This window comes from Callospermophilus lateralis, chromosome 4 (assembly GCF_048772815.1).
Source record: "Callospermophilus lateralis isolate mCalLat2 chromosome 4, mCalLat2.hap1, whole genome shotgun sequence".
Taxonomy (NCBI): Eukaryota; Metazoa; Chordata; class Mammalia; order Rodentia; family Sciuridae; genus Callospermophilus; species Callospermophilus lateralis.
The window spans coordinates 106875599-106894814 of record NC_135308.1 but is presented as its reverse complement, the minus strand read 5'-3'; the positions used below and the strand labels follow the sequence as shown (position 1 = coordinate 106894814).

The 19216-nt window shown below is 36.3% G+C and overlaps 1 protein-coding gene across 3 annotated transcripts in view; it reads left to right on the top strand.

The window, feature by feature from the left end:
- The window catches only part of Slc38a4 (solute carrier family 38 member 4), a 63176-nt gene that overhangs the window by 13870 nt on the left and 30090 nt on the right, over positions 1–19216 (top strand). The window lies entirely within an intron of this gene.

The window sequence follows — 19216 nt, the reverse complement described above, 5'->3', positions numbered from 1 at the left end:
GAACAAAGGATTAACTCGACCTTTTTAAACTCTCAGCAGATTGGCAGTAGAGTGGAGGTCAGATCTGAATCCTTGAATTTGGACTCCAGAGGCAATGCGCTCTGCATTTCACTGGGTAGCCCATATTTGATAATGAGTTTGAAATGACAGTGAGAAAACAATAATGCATTTACAGGACCATCACATGGGAGCCAGAGGATAAAAACTGAGCTTCTTTGAACAGGAGAAAAAAAAAAAAAAAAGTACTATACCTCCTAGTAGGTAAGATAAAAACATAGTTGTCTAGATCTCTCTTCATACATAGAACATAATTATATGTAAATATTGCCAGAATTCTTGTGTATGTCAGCTTGACTATAAAGCTCCCTAATTACTCTAAGGTTTATGGTCAGTTGGAATGAAATACAACCAGAAATCAGGAAGCAGAAAGCAAGCCTCAAGGCATGAAGACACTGATAAGTCCTGTTAGGGAGCATCATAGATATATGCTGATTGAATAATTGGTTGATTAATGGCTGAAGACAGGAAAGGAAAATAAAAAAGGGCTAAAGACTATTCATTCCACTCTTCATCTTTTAGTGAAAATTTTGATGAGGAGAATTAAAATTGGAATTTCCTGTGAACATAGAATTTTTATGTCCAACAACTATTTCCTAGTGGATAACCCACTTTAATATTTCTTTGGCCACTGTGTAAGTAGAGTTACCATTTATTTACATTGCTAAGTTTGTGTAGTCCAAACAGTGGAGAAGGAATTCCATGGGAAGAAAGAAATTTGATCCTTTGGAAGTGCTGTTTTATTTATAGTGTATTTTAGAGCTATAGATTTTTCTCCTTTTTTTTTCATTAATAAAATAGGGCTTGGCACAAAGAAGGTCTGCCAAAAAATAAGTGTGCGACTTTCATTTCTACTTGCAAGGGTCCTATTGTTGCCTTAGGAATAATCTACAATTTTTATATGAGGAAAATGGAGTTTACTGACTTCTTGATAGTACAGTTGGTAGTTGATGGAGTCAGAATTGACTCAGGTACCTTTTGAATTGAAGCCCCAATCCCATGCTGAGTACTGGCATTATAAAAAAACTTCTTCAGCCTTAGGGATCCTTACCATGTCCAAAGACTTCTCCTGTAGGTTGGGAGGGGTAGGTACAGTTTCAAGACAAAGGCAGGGCAACTTCTCTGTCTTCTTCAGGAAAAGCTAATACTAAAAGCCTTCAGCAAACTCCAAAGGAAATACCATCAACTTTTGAAAACACTTTTGAGAGAAAAAAAAAACAAAAACAAGTTAAATTGCTTGAGTCACTATGATTATTTTCTATGCATCTAAAAATCAGACCACTCATCCTAAAAAAAGCACAGATCCGTCTCCCACTTGTTACCCTGTCACACTAAGCTGCACCTTATAAAGAAGATTTAAAAAATATAGATGCTTGCAAAGAAGGACATGTGTGACACTGGAAAATGCTTCATATAATTTGTTTAAGCATCAACCTCAGGTGAATTTTAAAATTAGAAAAAATGTAAATATGTTAAAAAATTAAATATGTTCTTACTTGAAAAATAATTTCCAAATATCTTGGAAGGAGTAGATAGTCAAGATATCTATAGTTAAATATTTAATTGCTATAAGACCTGTGATTAGCTCCTTTTTAATATATAATATTTTGCTTTCTGATTACTTCACGATGGTGTGAAAGTGATATATATTCAGTAGAAACCATACCTGGATTTTTATCTTTTCCCAGGCTAGCAGTATGTGCTGTGATATTCTTAACAATGTCTAACTGTAGTATAAACTGAGTGAGCACATTCCAAATAGGCAAGGCTAGCTTATAATGTTTGGTAGGTTAAGCATATTAAATGTATTTTCAGTTTATGGTGGGTTTATCAGGACATGATTATACCATAAGTCAGGGAGCATCTACCTCATGAACCTGAATTTTTCTGTTCTTAGCTAATTTATAGTACAATAATTCTTGGGTCCAAGCACAGAGCAGGGGACCAAGTTCACATAAACCCTCTTTCCAAGGATGCACAGCAGGGAAAAACTGATGCATGCTACGTAGATGATGTTTACTGTTTACGATGACCTAGATTATCACAATTTCTCACAAAGAACGTGTTCTTGACGTGTCTGAAGTCTTGAGCTCCATGAGGCACTGGTGAGCTGGATTTGTTTGTTCTTATTATGAACTCATTTTAGTTGAACAACAACAAAAAAAGACATGGTACCCAAAGCTCCTGTGACTCTCTAGTGACTGCTCCATTTGAGTCTCCTCATCCCAGGAACACCTGGCAGCCAAGAGCCCCTCTCACCTCCTTACCTTGCTGGTGCTGTCCCCTCTGCTTGCAGTCTGCTCTCCATCCCATTCCTCCTGAGAATTCCTGTCTACTCTTTCAGCTTGAGCCTAGTGTCACCTCTTCAAACAAGTCTTCCTACCCCTTCAAACTGAGTTGGGAGCCATCCTTCTTCTACCCCTTAGATCCCAAGTGCATTTCATGCACCATCTTGTGTCATCATGGCCTAGTTAAGCAACAGATTCATTTGAGAGACAGCAGGAAATTGGTTTCCCCTCCCCACAGTGTCACTTGTGTTAGCTTCTAGCATAAAGTCAGGCATAGGTGTTCAATATTTTTTATTGAATGAATAAATGAAGTGTCTGCTTATAATACCATAATAGAAATTGATTATTTCCCATCATTATGAAAAAAAATTGATCTCCATTTTTCTCAACGGTATTTTGAGACCTCTTGTAGATTGGGAAGAAACAATCCATCTCTTTGGAACAAACTGGACACATATAATTTTTTTTTTTAATCTAGATGCTAAATAGCTCATAAGTGCCCATTCAGAATCAGAGAATTTTTAAGGGAGAGTTTGATTGTTTGCTTGTTAAGTACCCCAGATATTCTCACTAAAAATAGAGGTTTAGCTGATGGCTGGGATTGATTAACAATTGTTGAAAAAAATGAGAGAAGCTTTTTATTTTTGTAGGTTTTGTTCTAATTATCTTTGTTATTTTCTGAAAAACAAAAATATTCTGTATTTTTTTAAGATCAGTCAGCACATGTAGATGACAAAAAATAAATATTATCTACCTTTCCTCATTCTGGAAACAACCACTATTAATATTTTGATATATGTTATTTCAAGTATTTTTTCTTTGTATGTATTTTTATATATTGTATACATAGTTCTTAAAATAATTTAGGGATCATGTTATTATGAGATTTTGACTCTTACATTTTACAACTTATAATTTTCCTGTGTTCTTATTTTCCTGTGAACCCGTGATTTTCAGTGATTCCTTACTATTCCAAGAAGGCAGCTCTCTCCAAAGGAACTAAGGAATCCTTGCATATAAGCAGGAGCATTTGCTTTACCCTTTTACAATTGACCCTGAGCAGAAGGAGCTATTGCATTTAATATGACAGAACCCATCAATTAGAATAATTAGAATGTCTTAGAATGTCTCTTGTTGCAACCTTGTAAATAAGTTCTTTCTTTAGGAAAGTATTGGATGCACACACTTTGAATCAATGTCTTTAATAAAGACTTTCATTCATTCAATATTTATACAGTACCTAGTATGAACCAGACAGTCTATTATTAATCAAGGTAAACAAAATAGGTTGTTTAAAAACTAATATAAATTGGCTGTCTAGACAAAGTTTGAATCTATCCTCAAATCTAAATATACCATCTGCCTGAATGTCTCCCTTCTGCTGTTGTCCCACTGAATAAGGTCAAGATATTTATTTTTTCTGAGTCAGCTTTGCTATATTTAAAGAAAGACTGGTGCTACCATTTTTATACCCAGCCCTCCAGGAATTCTCTACTAAAGCAACTGAATTATAATTCTCTACTAAAGCAACCCATAAAGAATAAAAAACTGATTTAATGGTGCCAGAGCTGGCACTACCAATTCTTATAGCAAAGGACAATCCCATCGCTCAGTGAGTGTGCTGTGTATGGCTGGGTTGCACCATGACCCCCACCAGCAGTAGAAGTGAGCCCTGTACAGAAACCCATCTTCTCCTCTATTGGGGAGACATGCATGATTCAGGAAATCCCAAGTTCCCTGAAAAGTGAGTTGGGAAATTATTTTTTCTCTTTTCACTCAGATTCCTTTGAACAATACGTTTTGGTGAGTGTGCATTTCTTATTTCAGCATTCTGAATAGGGTACTAAAAAAAGCAAACTAGAGTATGTCTTTGGTCAGTAGGGATGCTGATTCTTTTACAGCATAGTTTGGTGTTACTATCATTTGGGATGGGACCTTCCTTTCAAAAGCCCTACTAAGTGCTCCCAGCCCAGCTCCTCCCTAACAGCCTATTGGGTTACAGCTTCAGGAACTGTTGAGAGTTCAAATTCAAGTCTGATGACATCAGGATTACAAAGTCCAAGCTCTAATGAAACTACAAAAATCAAAATTCTTTTGGTAGGAAATTTGGTTTTCAAAGGAATAGGATGGTGGGAATACAAAAGAGAGCATAGGAATTAATATATTGTGACCCAAGAAGAATGCAATTTTTAAAACCGCCAATTGTCCTTAATTAGAAAGGCAGTCAGTCAACTCAGCCCAGTATTGTATTAATATTGCAATCATTGTAAAGAATTGAAATTGACAAGGTGATTTAGCTGTTTAGGAAGTGTCACTGTAATAATCTGTGTGATTATACATCTCTTAGACATGCTGTTTTCTTTACTAGGCATTTTAAAGGCTGGGAATCATTATTTAAAGCAAGCTTTTAAGAACTCTTAATTTAACAGACTATCAATGTATTATTTAAATTGTAATTACCCATAAGTTTCACAGAGCTTGTAATCCTTCTTCACCATAATATATCTGTTTAAGCAGAAGTCTGGAATGAACTTGTAATACTTTTCTCTACATCATTTATATGTGGGATTAAGAACTGATGTGGACGAGGTGGATCTCTTTCAAAGAGGAAAGACAGAGACTGTCAATGTAATGGACTATCCCCTAACTTGCCTTTTTTTTTTTTTTTTTTGGTCAGCTGAAGTGAAGTGCATTTTTCTGTTTAGGTCTATGGCAAAGTCAGTACATTTGTCAACTTGCACCAAACTTGTTTGCTGATTTTGCAACACCATAGTTGACTATTCAAACATTTCCCAAATGCTGCATTGTATAACTGTAGAGGTAGTTCAGGTTAGATTGAACAGAGGGTGATGCCATAGACTGAGCAGTTCCTTAGAGTTCATGGGTCATTGCATTTCCTTTTGTTCAGGCTAAAGAAGCTCTTCGGGGCCTCATATTTGGAAGGGTCTCAAATTGTGACTTCTTGAAGGTGTCATCAAATGTGGCTATTTATATAGTCATTTCAAATATACATGTGTGAAGATCTTGATGCAGTGATGCAGACAAAAGCATCTCAAGCCCATTCCTGGCTTCTGCCTAAGCAGATATATTATGGTGAAGAAGGGTATTACCCTTCTTAAGCTTATTAAGCTTATTAAGCTTTATATGTGATTGAAACTTAAATAACGTACGGAAATTCTGAATGTTAAATAGAAACATTTAAAATGTGCTACATGAAATCCCAGCGGCTTAGGAGGCTGAGGCAGGAGGATCACAAGTTCAAAGCCAGACTCAGCAATAGAGAGGAACTAAGCAACTCATTGAGACTCTGTCTCTAAATAAAACACAAAATACAGCTGGGGATGTGGCTCAGTGGCTGAGTGCCCCTGAGTTCAATCCCTGGTACAAGCACTACAGTTTAGGAACCCTACTTTAGATTTTAGAAACATTTAAATATATTTGGTGCTCAAAGGCTCAAACTTCTATGGACATTCAGAATTCCAGCTGAAGGGAGATTAGAAAATTATTTAATTTCTGCTTGTAATTAATTGTATACGTGTATATTATCTTTGGGGATAATATTCAACTTTATCTTCTTTTACTTGTTTTTATTCTGTAGGTTGAGGTGAGTAGTTACGGAACCATGAAAAAGAAACTCATAATATAGTTCAGCTTTTACCACCTGCAAGTAGGTAGAGAGGATAATATACCAGTACAGAGTGCTTGACTCATCTTTGTGATAATATGGAACTCTGCTGTTTGAATAATTTAGAAAGATTTCTGTAACATTTCTCTATGGATTTTTACCTTTCTTTTTTTTTATGAGAACCAGCATTTAAAAAGAGATAAGGCAAAGAATTTGGAGTGCCAAAGCCCTGACATCAGAAAAGATCACAAATTCTCTTCATTTCTCTAAACCTGGAAATGAAAAGGCACAGGGTAAATTCTATGTTAAAGAGAAATCATAAAACTGTTTTTAACTGCAGTTCTGTTAGTCTTCCATTTTTTTTTTTTTTTTTTTTTTAGGAAAGACTTAGTCCATCCAATAAACATTTACCTACAACACTATAAAAACCAGTTGGATTCACATAAGTGTGGTCCGTATTTGAGAGCTGCAGGATGGGGAGAGAAGGGAGGTCTATGGACTTAATCTACTTTCTTAGGTTTTGAGTTCACATACCTACAGGCTGAAAATGATAAAAGACAATTCTTCTGGGGAGAACAAAGCATCATAAACACAGTATAATAAAGAGAAGATAAAAAGAAACAAGCAAGAAAAAGGTAGATAACTTAAAGAGCAGGTGAAGTGAGAGCAAAGAAAGCAGTGGATACAGTTCAAAATCACTCAAAGTTAGGTCATTTGGTTTCTTAATCATTACTGGTTCTATACTTCTTCTTCCAATTTGGCTATAACCAGAGTCTATTTCCAAGTATTATTTTGTCCCATGACTAAACTTAGCAATTTGGGTACAATTGAGATGAGAACAAGAGGTTATCTTTCCCTGTACCATTGCAAAATGCCAGGATGGTCTGACTGAGGTTTCTGTTTTGCTTTTAATTGTTGACTAATCTTGATCTAGCTGCAGGTCTCTCTCTGAGGACACTTTTGAAGGTAGAGATTTTAAACAGGATGACCAGAGATTTTAAATATGGGTGAGAAAAAAATATAATTGAATGCATAGGCATGAGCTAAATCAGCTTCTTCAGAGCCATCAGTTTTATACTCTCAATAGATAACATTATACTGGCATGTGCATTCTAGCACCTTCTCTGTACTATTTGAAGATGATTGGCAGAAATCCATGGAAGAGCTGCTAAAATGGTTGTATTATCACTACATATTCTCTTTCTCTGTGTGAAGAAAAATGAAGATTTTATTGCAAGTTTTTTGTTTCTTATAAAATGATCATATAAAACTCATAGTATGTATTGAGAACTAGTGAAAATGACCAAAAGAAATAGTAATACAAGAAAAAGAGCCAAATTCTGTTAACCCCAATTTAAACTCTATCCATCTGCCTTTCCTTCAGCCATCGTTCTCAGATAGGCGAATGCCACCAAACCCAAACTGTCAGTCAACCTCCAGGTGGTCCTCCTCTACCCATCTTCTCCCCTGCTTCTTTGCCCTGCTAGTTTCATTATTTTCTTCAGAAACTTTTCAAAAGATCTCCATCACTAAAAATCGGATTTGCTGACATAATGCTCGTTTTAGTCGGGATCATTCCATTCTATTCTTCCATTTTGCTTCAGAAAGTTCCCCTCTGTGGTCAGAATAACTTTCACTGTTGTCAGAATTTGCTTTTAGAATTTCTGCCTTTTTCATACACGAAGCTTTTCCTGTCTTCTCTGCTTACTGGAATCTCACATGAACTTTCAAGGCCCTGTTCAAGGCCCAGGAGCTCCCCGAAACCTTCTTGGCCGACCCCAAGAAGGGACTTTTCATCTGCTGGAGTCCGGGAGCACACTGTAGTCATCCTGGCATTAATTATGTCAGAGTCTGGGAAGCCAAGCATCTCTTCATGTGAACACATCTTATTCCTCAGCCCCAGCCCTGGAATGCAGACCAAGCCTTGCACACCTGTTCATGGTGGCACTTACTTGAATTTCATTTATGAACAAGTGGTGTCTGTCACCTTGTTACCCAGAATTGCTTCATTATGCCCTATCACCCTGCTTCTCATTTTGTTTATGTTTTTAAAAGGCTTTACATATTGTGATACTTGAACCAAATTGGAGCTTGGCTGAATATGTTGCCTTTGCCATGTTTTAAAAATTTTAAAAGAGCATAAATCTATTACCACATTATGTGCAATCATATTACAGTATGATTTTGAGAAATATTCAGGGCTTTGGGCTCAGTGAGAGAGTGTTTGCCTACCATGCATGAGGCTCTAGGTTACATCCTTAGCACCATAAAAAAAAAAAAGAAAGAAAGAAAGAAAGTACTATTTAGGACATTAAATTATGTTTAAGTTTGTACTTTTCTTACAAAAGAAAAATTATTATGAGTTTTGTCAAGGCCAGACTAGACCAAACATTTCTTCATTAATTTGGTCACATCTAACATGTCAAATGATCTAGGGTAAAACGACACACGAGGATCTTAGTTATTTAGTTCATTTAATTTCTGTGAAATTAGTTTTTCTGTACATAGATTTGATTTTTAAGATGTATTAGAAAAATTTTTTGTGATAAGAATTTTGCTATGTAGAGCCGGTTCAAAAGGAATATAAGATTGTTTGTAGAGATCTCTAAGTGTGCTTTTAATTTATAATCAAATATGCTATTTGCTACAATTATTTATTATATATAAAGGTCAGAATTACAAGCAAAATTTTAAGGGAGAAAAATCTTTGGAAGATTTATGCATTTATCACTTCTTTAATATGAAGATATAAAATAAAATTCACTTATTGGAGTACATCCACTCTTGTTTATTTGAACCACTATTAAATGGGATTTTACCAGAATAGAAGTCTTCAATTTTCTAAAAATTGTTGCTGTTTTTTACTCCATCTCACATTCATGAAGTAATTTTGCAAACAGAGTGAAAACTTAAGTTGGAAAGATCACAGTTGGATGATGGAAACAGTAATTTAAGATGGAATATTCTTTAGATTTTCCTGATATTAAAATTAGGACTTCTTTTACTATTGCTTTATTCCTGAAACCATGATAATTCTCATCTGAGTAAAGACAAAGCTACCAGATGATTCTAAAAAAGGAAAACATGCTAAGAGACAAGTAAAACCAAGTATAACATACTAAGTTAATAGATCCAATAGGCCACATTTGAAAGGAAAAAGAGAAATGGGTAACTAGGCATTTTGTTTAATGTTTAATGTATTGCATCAACTTAAGAATTTCTTAATCAGAGAACAATGTCTAGGTTTTTTTAAATAGAAATAGGAATTGACACAACTGATGTAACCTAGCATTGCTTCTGATTGGTTATCAGATTGTGCACTCACTTCCTAAATATTTAAAAGGCAACAAACCCTTAATTTTGGATTGATTTCTAATCTGTTTTTCTCGCCTTACTTTCAGAATAGTGTCTAGCTGACAAATTTTCATAACAGAATAAATTATTTGCTAACACATTTCAACCCTTCCTTATGTATATGGAGAGCTATGTGGGTTTTTTAAGCGGAGAAAAATGTCCATTTAGAACTCTTTCAAAACATCAAGTAGCCTTTGCTTATTTTGAGGTTGGTAGCAGTGGCTGATAATGGCATATGCTTTCTAATCTCCCACACCTTGGATAGATAACTTGACATCATTTGGAAGTGTATGTCATTCTGTAAAATTTCCTCCAAACAGGTCAACAATTCAAAAGAAAATAACTCCTCTACTAGGTAATGAATTTTTTTTTTGCTTTTGTGATTATGTTATTTCATTAAATAATCGGACCCCATTACTGTTGTTACTGGTTTGACTTGTATTCATACATCCCCCAAATCAGCATTTCTAGATTTATCAGCCAACCAATCTATAGCATTTTGTTGAAGAATGACACCCAAGTAAAAATTTCAGTATTTTGCTGTATAAAAGCCAGAATTCTAAAAGCAAACAGAAATTGGTGTAACTGATGTTTAATCCAGTTGTACAACAGTAAACTGAGTTTGCTTCTTCTTCTTCTTTTTTTTTTTTTTTTAAGCTGACGCAAGTTGGGCAAAGGGAGGTGTTGGAGAAAGGTGATGGTGTTGATTGGCTTGTCTCGTTCACTCCCACTGGTCTTTAAATCATTGTCTAGGTCTCCAAAGGTTCATCTCAAGTCAACTCTGTTTCAGGGGTCTGCCATTCCAAACAATTCAGGAAAGACTGCACAGGACTGGATAAATAATTAAGGTACAGCTATTTTTACATATAAATGTTTGCAGTGTTAAGTAGTGCTTTCTTATTATGTTGCTTTTTTATTCATTACAAATTAAAATGTTTGAAAATACTACTTGGGTAACTTTTTTTTTTTTTATTTAAAAAAGATCAATCAATGTCAAACATTGAAATTATTTGCCCAGATCCTGAATGCAGTTTTCTTTTGTAGATAATTTTAGATTTGAGCATAAAATTAGAAATGTGGATAAGAAGAAAATGAAACATTATAAAGACAATAGGTTTAGTTTTAGTTATTTATGTCTTCTGGTTGCTCACTGAATATAATAAAGAGTTGACATAATTTGTCTTAGGATCAAACACAAAGTTGTAGAAGTACAGTTTAATGTTACACCATTAAGGATTTTCCTGTATTTTGAAAACAAAATAAAACAAAAACAACCTAAAAACATTAAATCAAAAGAAGGAACACCACATGAGTACAGCAGATGTAAATGACTAAAGATTTGGGCTAAAACATAATCGAAGGAAAAAGAAAAAGAGTTATTCTTACCTTATCTTCTCAATTGGACCATTTTAAAAAGAATTTTTAGAACAAAGTTACTAGAAGAAACTGGGGAATTGTATAGAATATTAAACATGGCTTTAGTTTTTGAAGGCCTAGAATTGATCACCTAAAAATAGGGCTTGTTTGCTTCAAATTTATTAATCAGAAAGGGAAAATTCCCAGTGGATTTAAGTTTAGTTGTGTCTTAAGCATCTTAAAGAGTATATGATGATGATCTGTATTAAAAGCCCAGACAATAGCAAAATTGAAAAATATTTGAACTGAAGGAATATATCATACTCATGGACATTGATTGGGCTACACAGAGGTTGTAATGTTTGGACAAACTGAAGAAATTTAGGTGTGTTTTCTATAAAAGATTGCTGTTTATTTTACAGTTCCAGAACCTCCTGTTCATATTTATATTTACATCATGTTCTGGGATTTTCTTGATAGAATTTACACTTAGATTCCTAAGAAGTACATCAGCAATATTGGAAGTTCTGAAAAAAATGTACTTTTGATCACTCTCTGGAGTTTTCTTTAACCATGTTATACAATATGTTTTAAAGGTTATGAACCATAATGGCGTGGGGGAGCATGAGAGGAATGGAGGAACTTCAGATAGGGCAAAGGAGAGGGAGGGAAAGGGAGAGGGGATGGGGGTAGGAAATATGGCAGAATAAAATGGACGTCATTACCCTAGGTACATGTATGAAGACACGAATGGTGTGACTCTACTTTGTGTACAACCAGAGAAATGAAAAATTGTGTTCCATTTATGTCCTAAGAATCGAAATGCATTCTGCTGTCACGTATAACAAATTAGAATAAATAAATAAATAAAAGGTTATGGAAGCAATTATTTTTAATATGAGTTACTTTAAATAAAGTAACAACAATTTTTTTTCCAAAAGAAAAACAAGTACCTGTGGAGTGGCCTACTATCTATTATATAGAATATAAATATTTCAGAATTTACTGCATCCAGTTTATTAGCTGTTATGCATTTAAAATGTACAGCATGAAGAGTCACTGTAATAATAACATAGATGCTACATATCCTTGAATATTCTGCAAGCTAACTACTGTTTGGAAAAAAATATGATCTCAAATTTATTTCAGAATTAGATGATTAGAAAAATGTATGTCTTCTAAGAACAGATCTAGAAAGCCTGTCTGGGAAAAAAAAAAAAACAAACAGTCACATATAATGCTTTAATTCTTATATTAGCCAGAAGGTAGTGTTTTAGCTCAGGGAAGAGACCTCAGCATAGGGTTAGTTATTGTGCCTTTTCTAGATCTTCCCAGATGCTATTTCTAAGCTGCATCTCAGTAGGGGAAAGGAATGGAAATGCTAAGATATTAGCACCAGCAATAGGAAATAGTCAAGTAAAGAAGGCCCTATTGTTATTGGCAAGTTTCCTCTCTAAGACATTCCACCTCATACTGAATGTCTCGTGGAAGCTAATTTCTGTGAGAAACTGTGCCGCAGGCTAACAGGCTACCTTACTGTCGAAGTGTGACTAGAATGGAATTGCTGGGATATTAAAAGGAACTTAACATAATGGCAATATTAGATAGGCTTAAAAGTTAAAGCCATAGTCATCTATCTGAGGTATAAGTTACATGTCACTTTAAATCAGTCCCTTGGACGTAAGATACTTGACTTTCCGAAGTTGCATGACCAGCTAGCCTCACTTGCTCAATGGTAAATGCCATGTGAGACTGTCTGCTACCTAAACTAGATGTCAGAGTACACTTGTGAGTTCTGGGTTGGTGTGAGAGATCAGACCAATAGTGATGGTGGGAAGTCTATGCTGATGATGATAGCTCTCTGTCCACCTGGATTTACCAGGCAAAATAAATGTTTGCAATACCTACAAGAAGGTCATAACTTCTGCTTCTTGACTCAAGAGCAGTTTGCTTACCTGATTTGGTATCTTTCTTTCAAGTTGAGCCACACATGTAAAATTTGAGAAATTTACTGTTTTGAGAATCTTCTGTCCTCAGTGTGTTAGGTAACCACTCACACAACAGGACATTAAAATGTACTAGAATTTGGATGTAAGGAATTAGTTACTTAGGACATTTAGATATTTCCTTTTCTTTTGTTATTGTTGTTTTTTTTTGATTTTTTAGGTAGTTCTAGGGGTGGAACCCAGGGCTTCACACCTGCTCAGCAAGTGCTGTATCACTAAGTCACATCCCCAGCTCCTAGATTACTCTTAATAAATGTGATTAAAATGGAAGTCTTCTAACCTGATAGTATTTTAAGTACTTTTGCTTCAAGCTTTGATTTTCTAGCTCCACGAATGAGTCAATTGAATCGGCAGTCTGTTGACCTCTGTGTTGGAATAGCCAGTCGTTTTCTGTAAGACCTCTTTGTATCACAGGGAAACTTAATGGGCAGGAAGGCTGAACTACAAAAACTTCTGTCAAATCAAATTTGATCTTTCTTTTAGAAATGCTTTGACTATCTTTGAGCAAAAAGCTGTTCTTTTTCCTGGTAAGCAGGAAAACAGTTCCATTTTATCTTGAAATATCAATCCCTACAACTGCCACAGGAGTGCATACCTGTATCTATAATGGTGATCACTTCAAAGCATGTTGGTCTTAGTAGAATATGGCATCAGGCACCGTGCTAGACACTGGGGGCAGGTAGAGTCTACAGTCCCAGCACTGTTCCACCCTTGTGAAGCTTCCTGCCTAGAGGGAAAGACAATTCTTTGTCAAATAATTACACACGTAAAAATGTAGGTACAGAGAGTGCTGAGTACTCTGAGGGAAAGGAGAACAGGCTACAGGAGCATACAGTGAGGATCTAGCTTCGTTATGGGGGTCAAGGAAGGATTCTCTGACCACACGGCTTTTAAAGATGTTTAGGTTGTCTTGGTGAACGACAGGAGACACCCCCATTAAGAATGTGTAGAAGTTCATTCCATGCAGGGAGCCCCGTTGGGTTGAAAGGTCCTGAGGTCGTGATGGGGAAATGAAAGAAGCCCATTGGATTTAGAGAAGGAGAGAAGCTGTGATTCCACCTGGGGCTACATGGCTGTGCCTGAGTAAGAGGGTGTAGAGCCTTACAGGATATTAGGACATTTGACTCAAAAATCCAAGAGAAAATCACCATGGGACTGTTAGGAAGTTATCTGGAATAACGGCAGCCATGGAGGTAGAAGTGGTGGATTTTAAACATACGTTGAAAGAAGGACTGATAGGACTTGGTGATGGGTTGGAAATGAGTAGAGAGGTGACAGACAGCAGATGAGAGGTGTCAATGATGATGGCTAGATTTCTACAGTGGGTGAATGGGCGAATGGAGGCGCCATGTACTCAGACGGGGAGCAGTGGGAGAATTTAAGCCTGTGGAAATTGTATCTTTGAGTCAGTGGTGGCGTTTGTCAACATGATGCTTTTCTACTCTGCTCCTGCAGTGATTCACTGTGTAGTTCAATAAGAATTTATCCAGAGGAAAAATAGCAAAGATGTTACTTATGTATATTATATAGTTTATTCCAAACTCTGTTTGCGCTCACAGGCCGAGTTCCTCAGGTGCAGGAATTGTCTTATTCATTTTCTGTAACTTTCATAATTTCTGGCTCATGTTTCATTCTCAATATGTATTGAACAAATGAATAAATAAATACCATCTGTGAAATACTCCAAAATTGTAATATAGTAATGTGAGTAATCATGCAACTAAATTTTAGCATTCACAATGCAGGCTAAATACTTCAAGGTACACCCTTAGTGCTGTAGGCAAAGGATTCAGAATATTTCATTTCTCATAATGTTCTAATGACTTTTAAAAATGTGCTTTGGGCTGCTATTCCCTTAAAATAGGCTAGTAATTGAATGTTCAGAGGCAAAAATACGAGCTATGAAAATGTTTTCTAACTTTTGTGAGAGTTCCCATGACAAGGACCAAAATTAGGACTGTGGGCTGAGGTCTTAAGCTACTATTTCATGGAATGTATCACCTTCAACAGAGAACCAGATGAATGTTTCATGTATGGTAAAAATAGCATAAAATTGGTCTTAATTTTCTTATTTGTGAAGAAGAACCTATCTTGCTTGCTATGTTTATGAAAATTATGAGAACTATAAAGCCCTCTCTTAGAAGTGCCTGAGATAAATTAAACATATGAAATGCGTTGTCTGTTTGTGTGCAGATGCCATCATCGATAGGATTCTGAGGGGAAAAGAACATGAATGTACTGAGGGGCTAGTAGATGCCAAACTTTGACATACATTATCTCATTTAGATCCACACAGTGTTACTTTTGTGGGAAACAATAATACCCTCATTTTGCAGAAGATGAAAAGGTCAGAAGTTAAATAACATGGTCAGGATTTATACCCAGCTCTATGTGTCACTCTGGCCAGAATTCCTGTTCCCAGTACAAACTCTAATTCTCTTTAGGAGAGACAGCAATTCAGAGATGGCAGAGTCTGGGGTCCACTGAGCCTGTGTCTCCATGACTCATCTGGAATAAGAACAAAATTAGCCACTGTGAACAGCATGTGCAAATGGCCTGACATGTTAGAGAACACGGTCCAGTGCATTCCTGGAACTCAAAGAATGGTGTATCTAGAACACTGAGAAGGGAAGTGTATAGCTCAAGAGAGGTGGGTGGACTATGTGGAACCTTGCTGGATGTTGTTTGGATATGTGTCCCCCACAGACTCATATATTGAAGGCTTGGTCCCCAATGCAGCAATATTCAGAGGTGGGACTTTTGGGAAGTTATTGGATCATGAGTTCTCTGACCTCATTAGTGGATTAATCTGTTGATCACTGAATAGACTATTGGGAGGTAGCAGAGGCTGAGGGAAGTGGGACTTAATAGAAAGAATGGATCCTTAGGAGGGGTCATGCCCTTGGGAATATCATCTTGTCCTTGGTCCCTTCTCTGTTCCTCTATATCTCTTTCTCTGCATCTCTTCCTCCCTCCCCCCCACTTCCAAACATTCCTCCACCACACCCTTCCACCATGGTGTTCTCCCTGGCCTTAAGCCAAAGCAAGGAAGCCATCCAACCATGGACTGAGACCTCTGTGAGTTTGGGATCTTATTTAAAAATAAAGGGATGTGGACTGGGGATGTGGCTCAAGCAGTAGCGCGCTCTCCTGGCATGCGCGGGGCGCTAGGTTCGATCCTCAGCACCACATACAAATAAAATAAAGATGTTGTGTCCACCAAAAACTAAAAAATAAATATTAAAAAATTCTCTCTCTCTCATCTCTCTCTCTCTTTAAAAAAAAAATAAAGGGATGACATTAAAGGGTTTGAAGCAAAGAAATGTTATGATCTATGTTGTGCTGTTTGAAGATCACTTTGGCTTTTGTGTGGAGGATGAATAGGACAGTTAGAGAGGGATCCGCGAGCTCAGTTAGGAAGCTGTTAAAGTACACGCTAAGAAATGATGGTAGCTTAGCAAGAGTGATGGTGGAAGAAATGGAAAGGAGATGAACTCGAGAAATACTTCCATTAGCTGTAAAATCGATCAGGCTTTCTTAAGGACTGGATGTTGGGGATAAGGAAGAAAAATTTCTAACAGAAGACTCTTAAACTCTGGCTTAAATAATTGAATAAATAGTGCACCAGTTTTCGAATAGGAAACACTGGAAGAAGGGAACTATCACAAGGTAGATTTTAGGCACATTGAATTAAAACTGTCTTGAGATATACAGGTGTCAGCTACGCCACTGGACTCAGGGCAGGCGCCTACATCAATAACTCTGTGGTCCTCAAAGACTCCTCAAGTTCCGTCTTCAGCCCAGGCTTTTCTTAAGTCCCTGAATGTGAAGCTCTAAGAACAGGGACTCCAATGTCTAAGGGCAAAGGATGGATGTCCCAGGCCAAGGAGAGTCAATTTGTCCTTCTCCACCTTTTTATTCTGTTCAGGCCCTCAACCCCTTGGATGATGCCTGTCCACATTACTGCCGGCTGATATTCTTTACCAGGTCTACTGATTCAAAGGCCAATCTCTTCCATAAATACCCTCCCAGACACATTCAGAAATAATGTCTTACCAGCTTTCTGGCTGTCCTTTAGCTGAGCCAAGTTGACACATAAAATTAACCATCAGTGTGTGTTAAGTCTTAGAAGTCGATTGAAAGAAGAGGGCTTAGGATCTAGCCTTGAAGAAATCAATCAATGAAACCTCAACCAAAATTATACTTCTTAAAAAAACAAGCCCACAAAAACTGTGAAAAATAATAGCAGTGTCATCAATAAACAGATTTTTTTTTTAAAGAATTCCCAGAAGCTGGAAATGATTTAAGTTTGGATAGTTTGAGAAATAGGAAAGGAACCAGGATAAGTGTGGTTTTTTTCTGAAGGGAGCTCTGTAGCAGCTCCAAGTTAAATCAACAAATTCAAAGAGGCATAGATTAGAGGAAAACAGTGATAGGACTCAGCAAGGAACCTCACTTTGGATGTGATGGTCTGTTAGGGCTGCTGGTTTTGCCCATAAAATAAATCTCTGATTGTATTTATAAAGAAAAGCTGTAAAGAAAAGACTATAGAATTAGCATTAGGGTCTCCACAAAAGACAAAGAGGTCTAATAAGCAGAAATAGATGGTCCACTCCCTGGATAATATATTTCATTCCCAGAGTAATCTCTCCTAGAGTGTCAGCTGTGCCCGGGAGTGAAGTTCTCACACACACACAAGCCACAAAGGAGCCACTTACAGAGACCTGCAAGGAAGCAGTGAAATGAGCTGATAAAATGTCTGAGAAACCCCAAGCACTAGCTGTCTAAAGTAACTAGTCCACTCCTTCATTCATAACTATGAACAGACAACCAAGGATTATAAGAATTTTAGGTAAAACAGCAGCATGAAAGAGAAGAACAACAATGAGCAAACAGAGTAACTACCCCCCAGAAGAAACAAGGAACTTCTGAAAGCTTCCCATCAATATCCTTATAAAAGATTTGGGAAGGGGCCAGGGATGTGGCTCAGTAGTAAAGTGCTTGTCTCACATGCATGAAGCCCTGAGTTTGAACCCTAGTACACACACACACACACACACACACACACACACACACCAAAATAAATAAAGAAAGAAAGAAGAAAAGAAAAGAAAAAAAATATTTGAGGAGATGTTGCATTCATAAAACTAAACAAAAGAACAAATTATGAATAAAAATTAAAAACATGATTAAGAAAAATAGTTGCTTGAATAGTTAAGTTGAAAAGTCAAATGGATATGGTTGAAGATAAGTTTGTTATTTTGGATGAGACATGGAGGAATTATACTTGAATATAATCAAAACTCCTCTGACCCAGTTTATTAATCCCAAACTGGTAACTAAAAAAAGATAAGGACATTAGCATACTTCTTTCTACCCTCTTTCTACACTTCTAATTATTTTAGTTAATAAATATATTTACAATGATTCATTTATTAGGTAATCAAATACTCCACTTGGTTCTTTGGATGATTCTATTTATGCTATCATAATATAAATCTTGGTTATTGGTTTTCTGTGTTTAGAAGCAACCTACAGGCAAATTATAACAGATAAAATTGCTTTACAGCAATCGTGTGTTGTAATTCTCAACATTGTCCTATGGTGAGTAACAAAGTACCTGGGTCAGAGGGGTTTCAGTGAATTATTTAAATTTAGAACGGCTAACTTTAAATGAAGAAGTAAGAACAGAAACAGTTTGGGTGCTGTTGAGAAGTGAGGCTGGTAATGTGTGATAGGTGAGGGAAACCTTCATACTCATTTGATATGAGTTTCTATTTTTTTTCTTTTAACTATATGCAAGTCTTCATTCTCTCTGGTAGCTTTTAAGCATCTTCTTTTGACTTTTCATGTAATGAATTTAGACTGCCTGGTATTAGTGACAAATGATTCCTCCTCTTGAAATACCTGTGCTGTTTTAAATTCTGAGAGTTGCTTCCTCTGGATGATTCTTTACCATTTTATATTTGTTCCATCTCTTTTATTCTTTCCCCACAATATCTCTTAACATCTCCTTCAATATCTTTCTTTCTTTAGCTCCTGTGCTATAATTTGAGTAATTTCCAGGGGTCTATTACTATTGCTTTTTATTCCTAATAATTTAAAAGTCTTTTAAATCGCTTTGCTAATTGTAGAATATTACTGTTTCTTGTGCCTATTGACAATCATATGAGAGAATTTCCCCGTGTGGACTTTTTTGACTTGTAGTTTGGGGTTATGAACTCATCCCAAGTGTGAGTTGCCTTCCAGGTGCTCAGTCTGGCGCTGCATTAAGGAGGCATTGCTATATGGTTGTTAAATGTTGTGAAGGGATTTATGGATTTTTGTAAGTTCTAGAGCAACTTTTCTGTTAGTTTCTCTGCTTGGATTTCCTGATCAAAGTGAAATCACATTTCAGAACCACTCCTTTCAACAGTGATGATATTTCTCCCATATAATGGTTCAAGAATGATTGAGTGGATTAAATAGTAAACATTTCAGAAGACATTGTATCAACAACATAAAATGGATACATGGCATTTTTTTTTTAA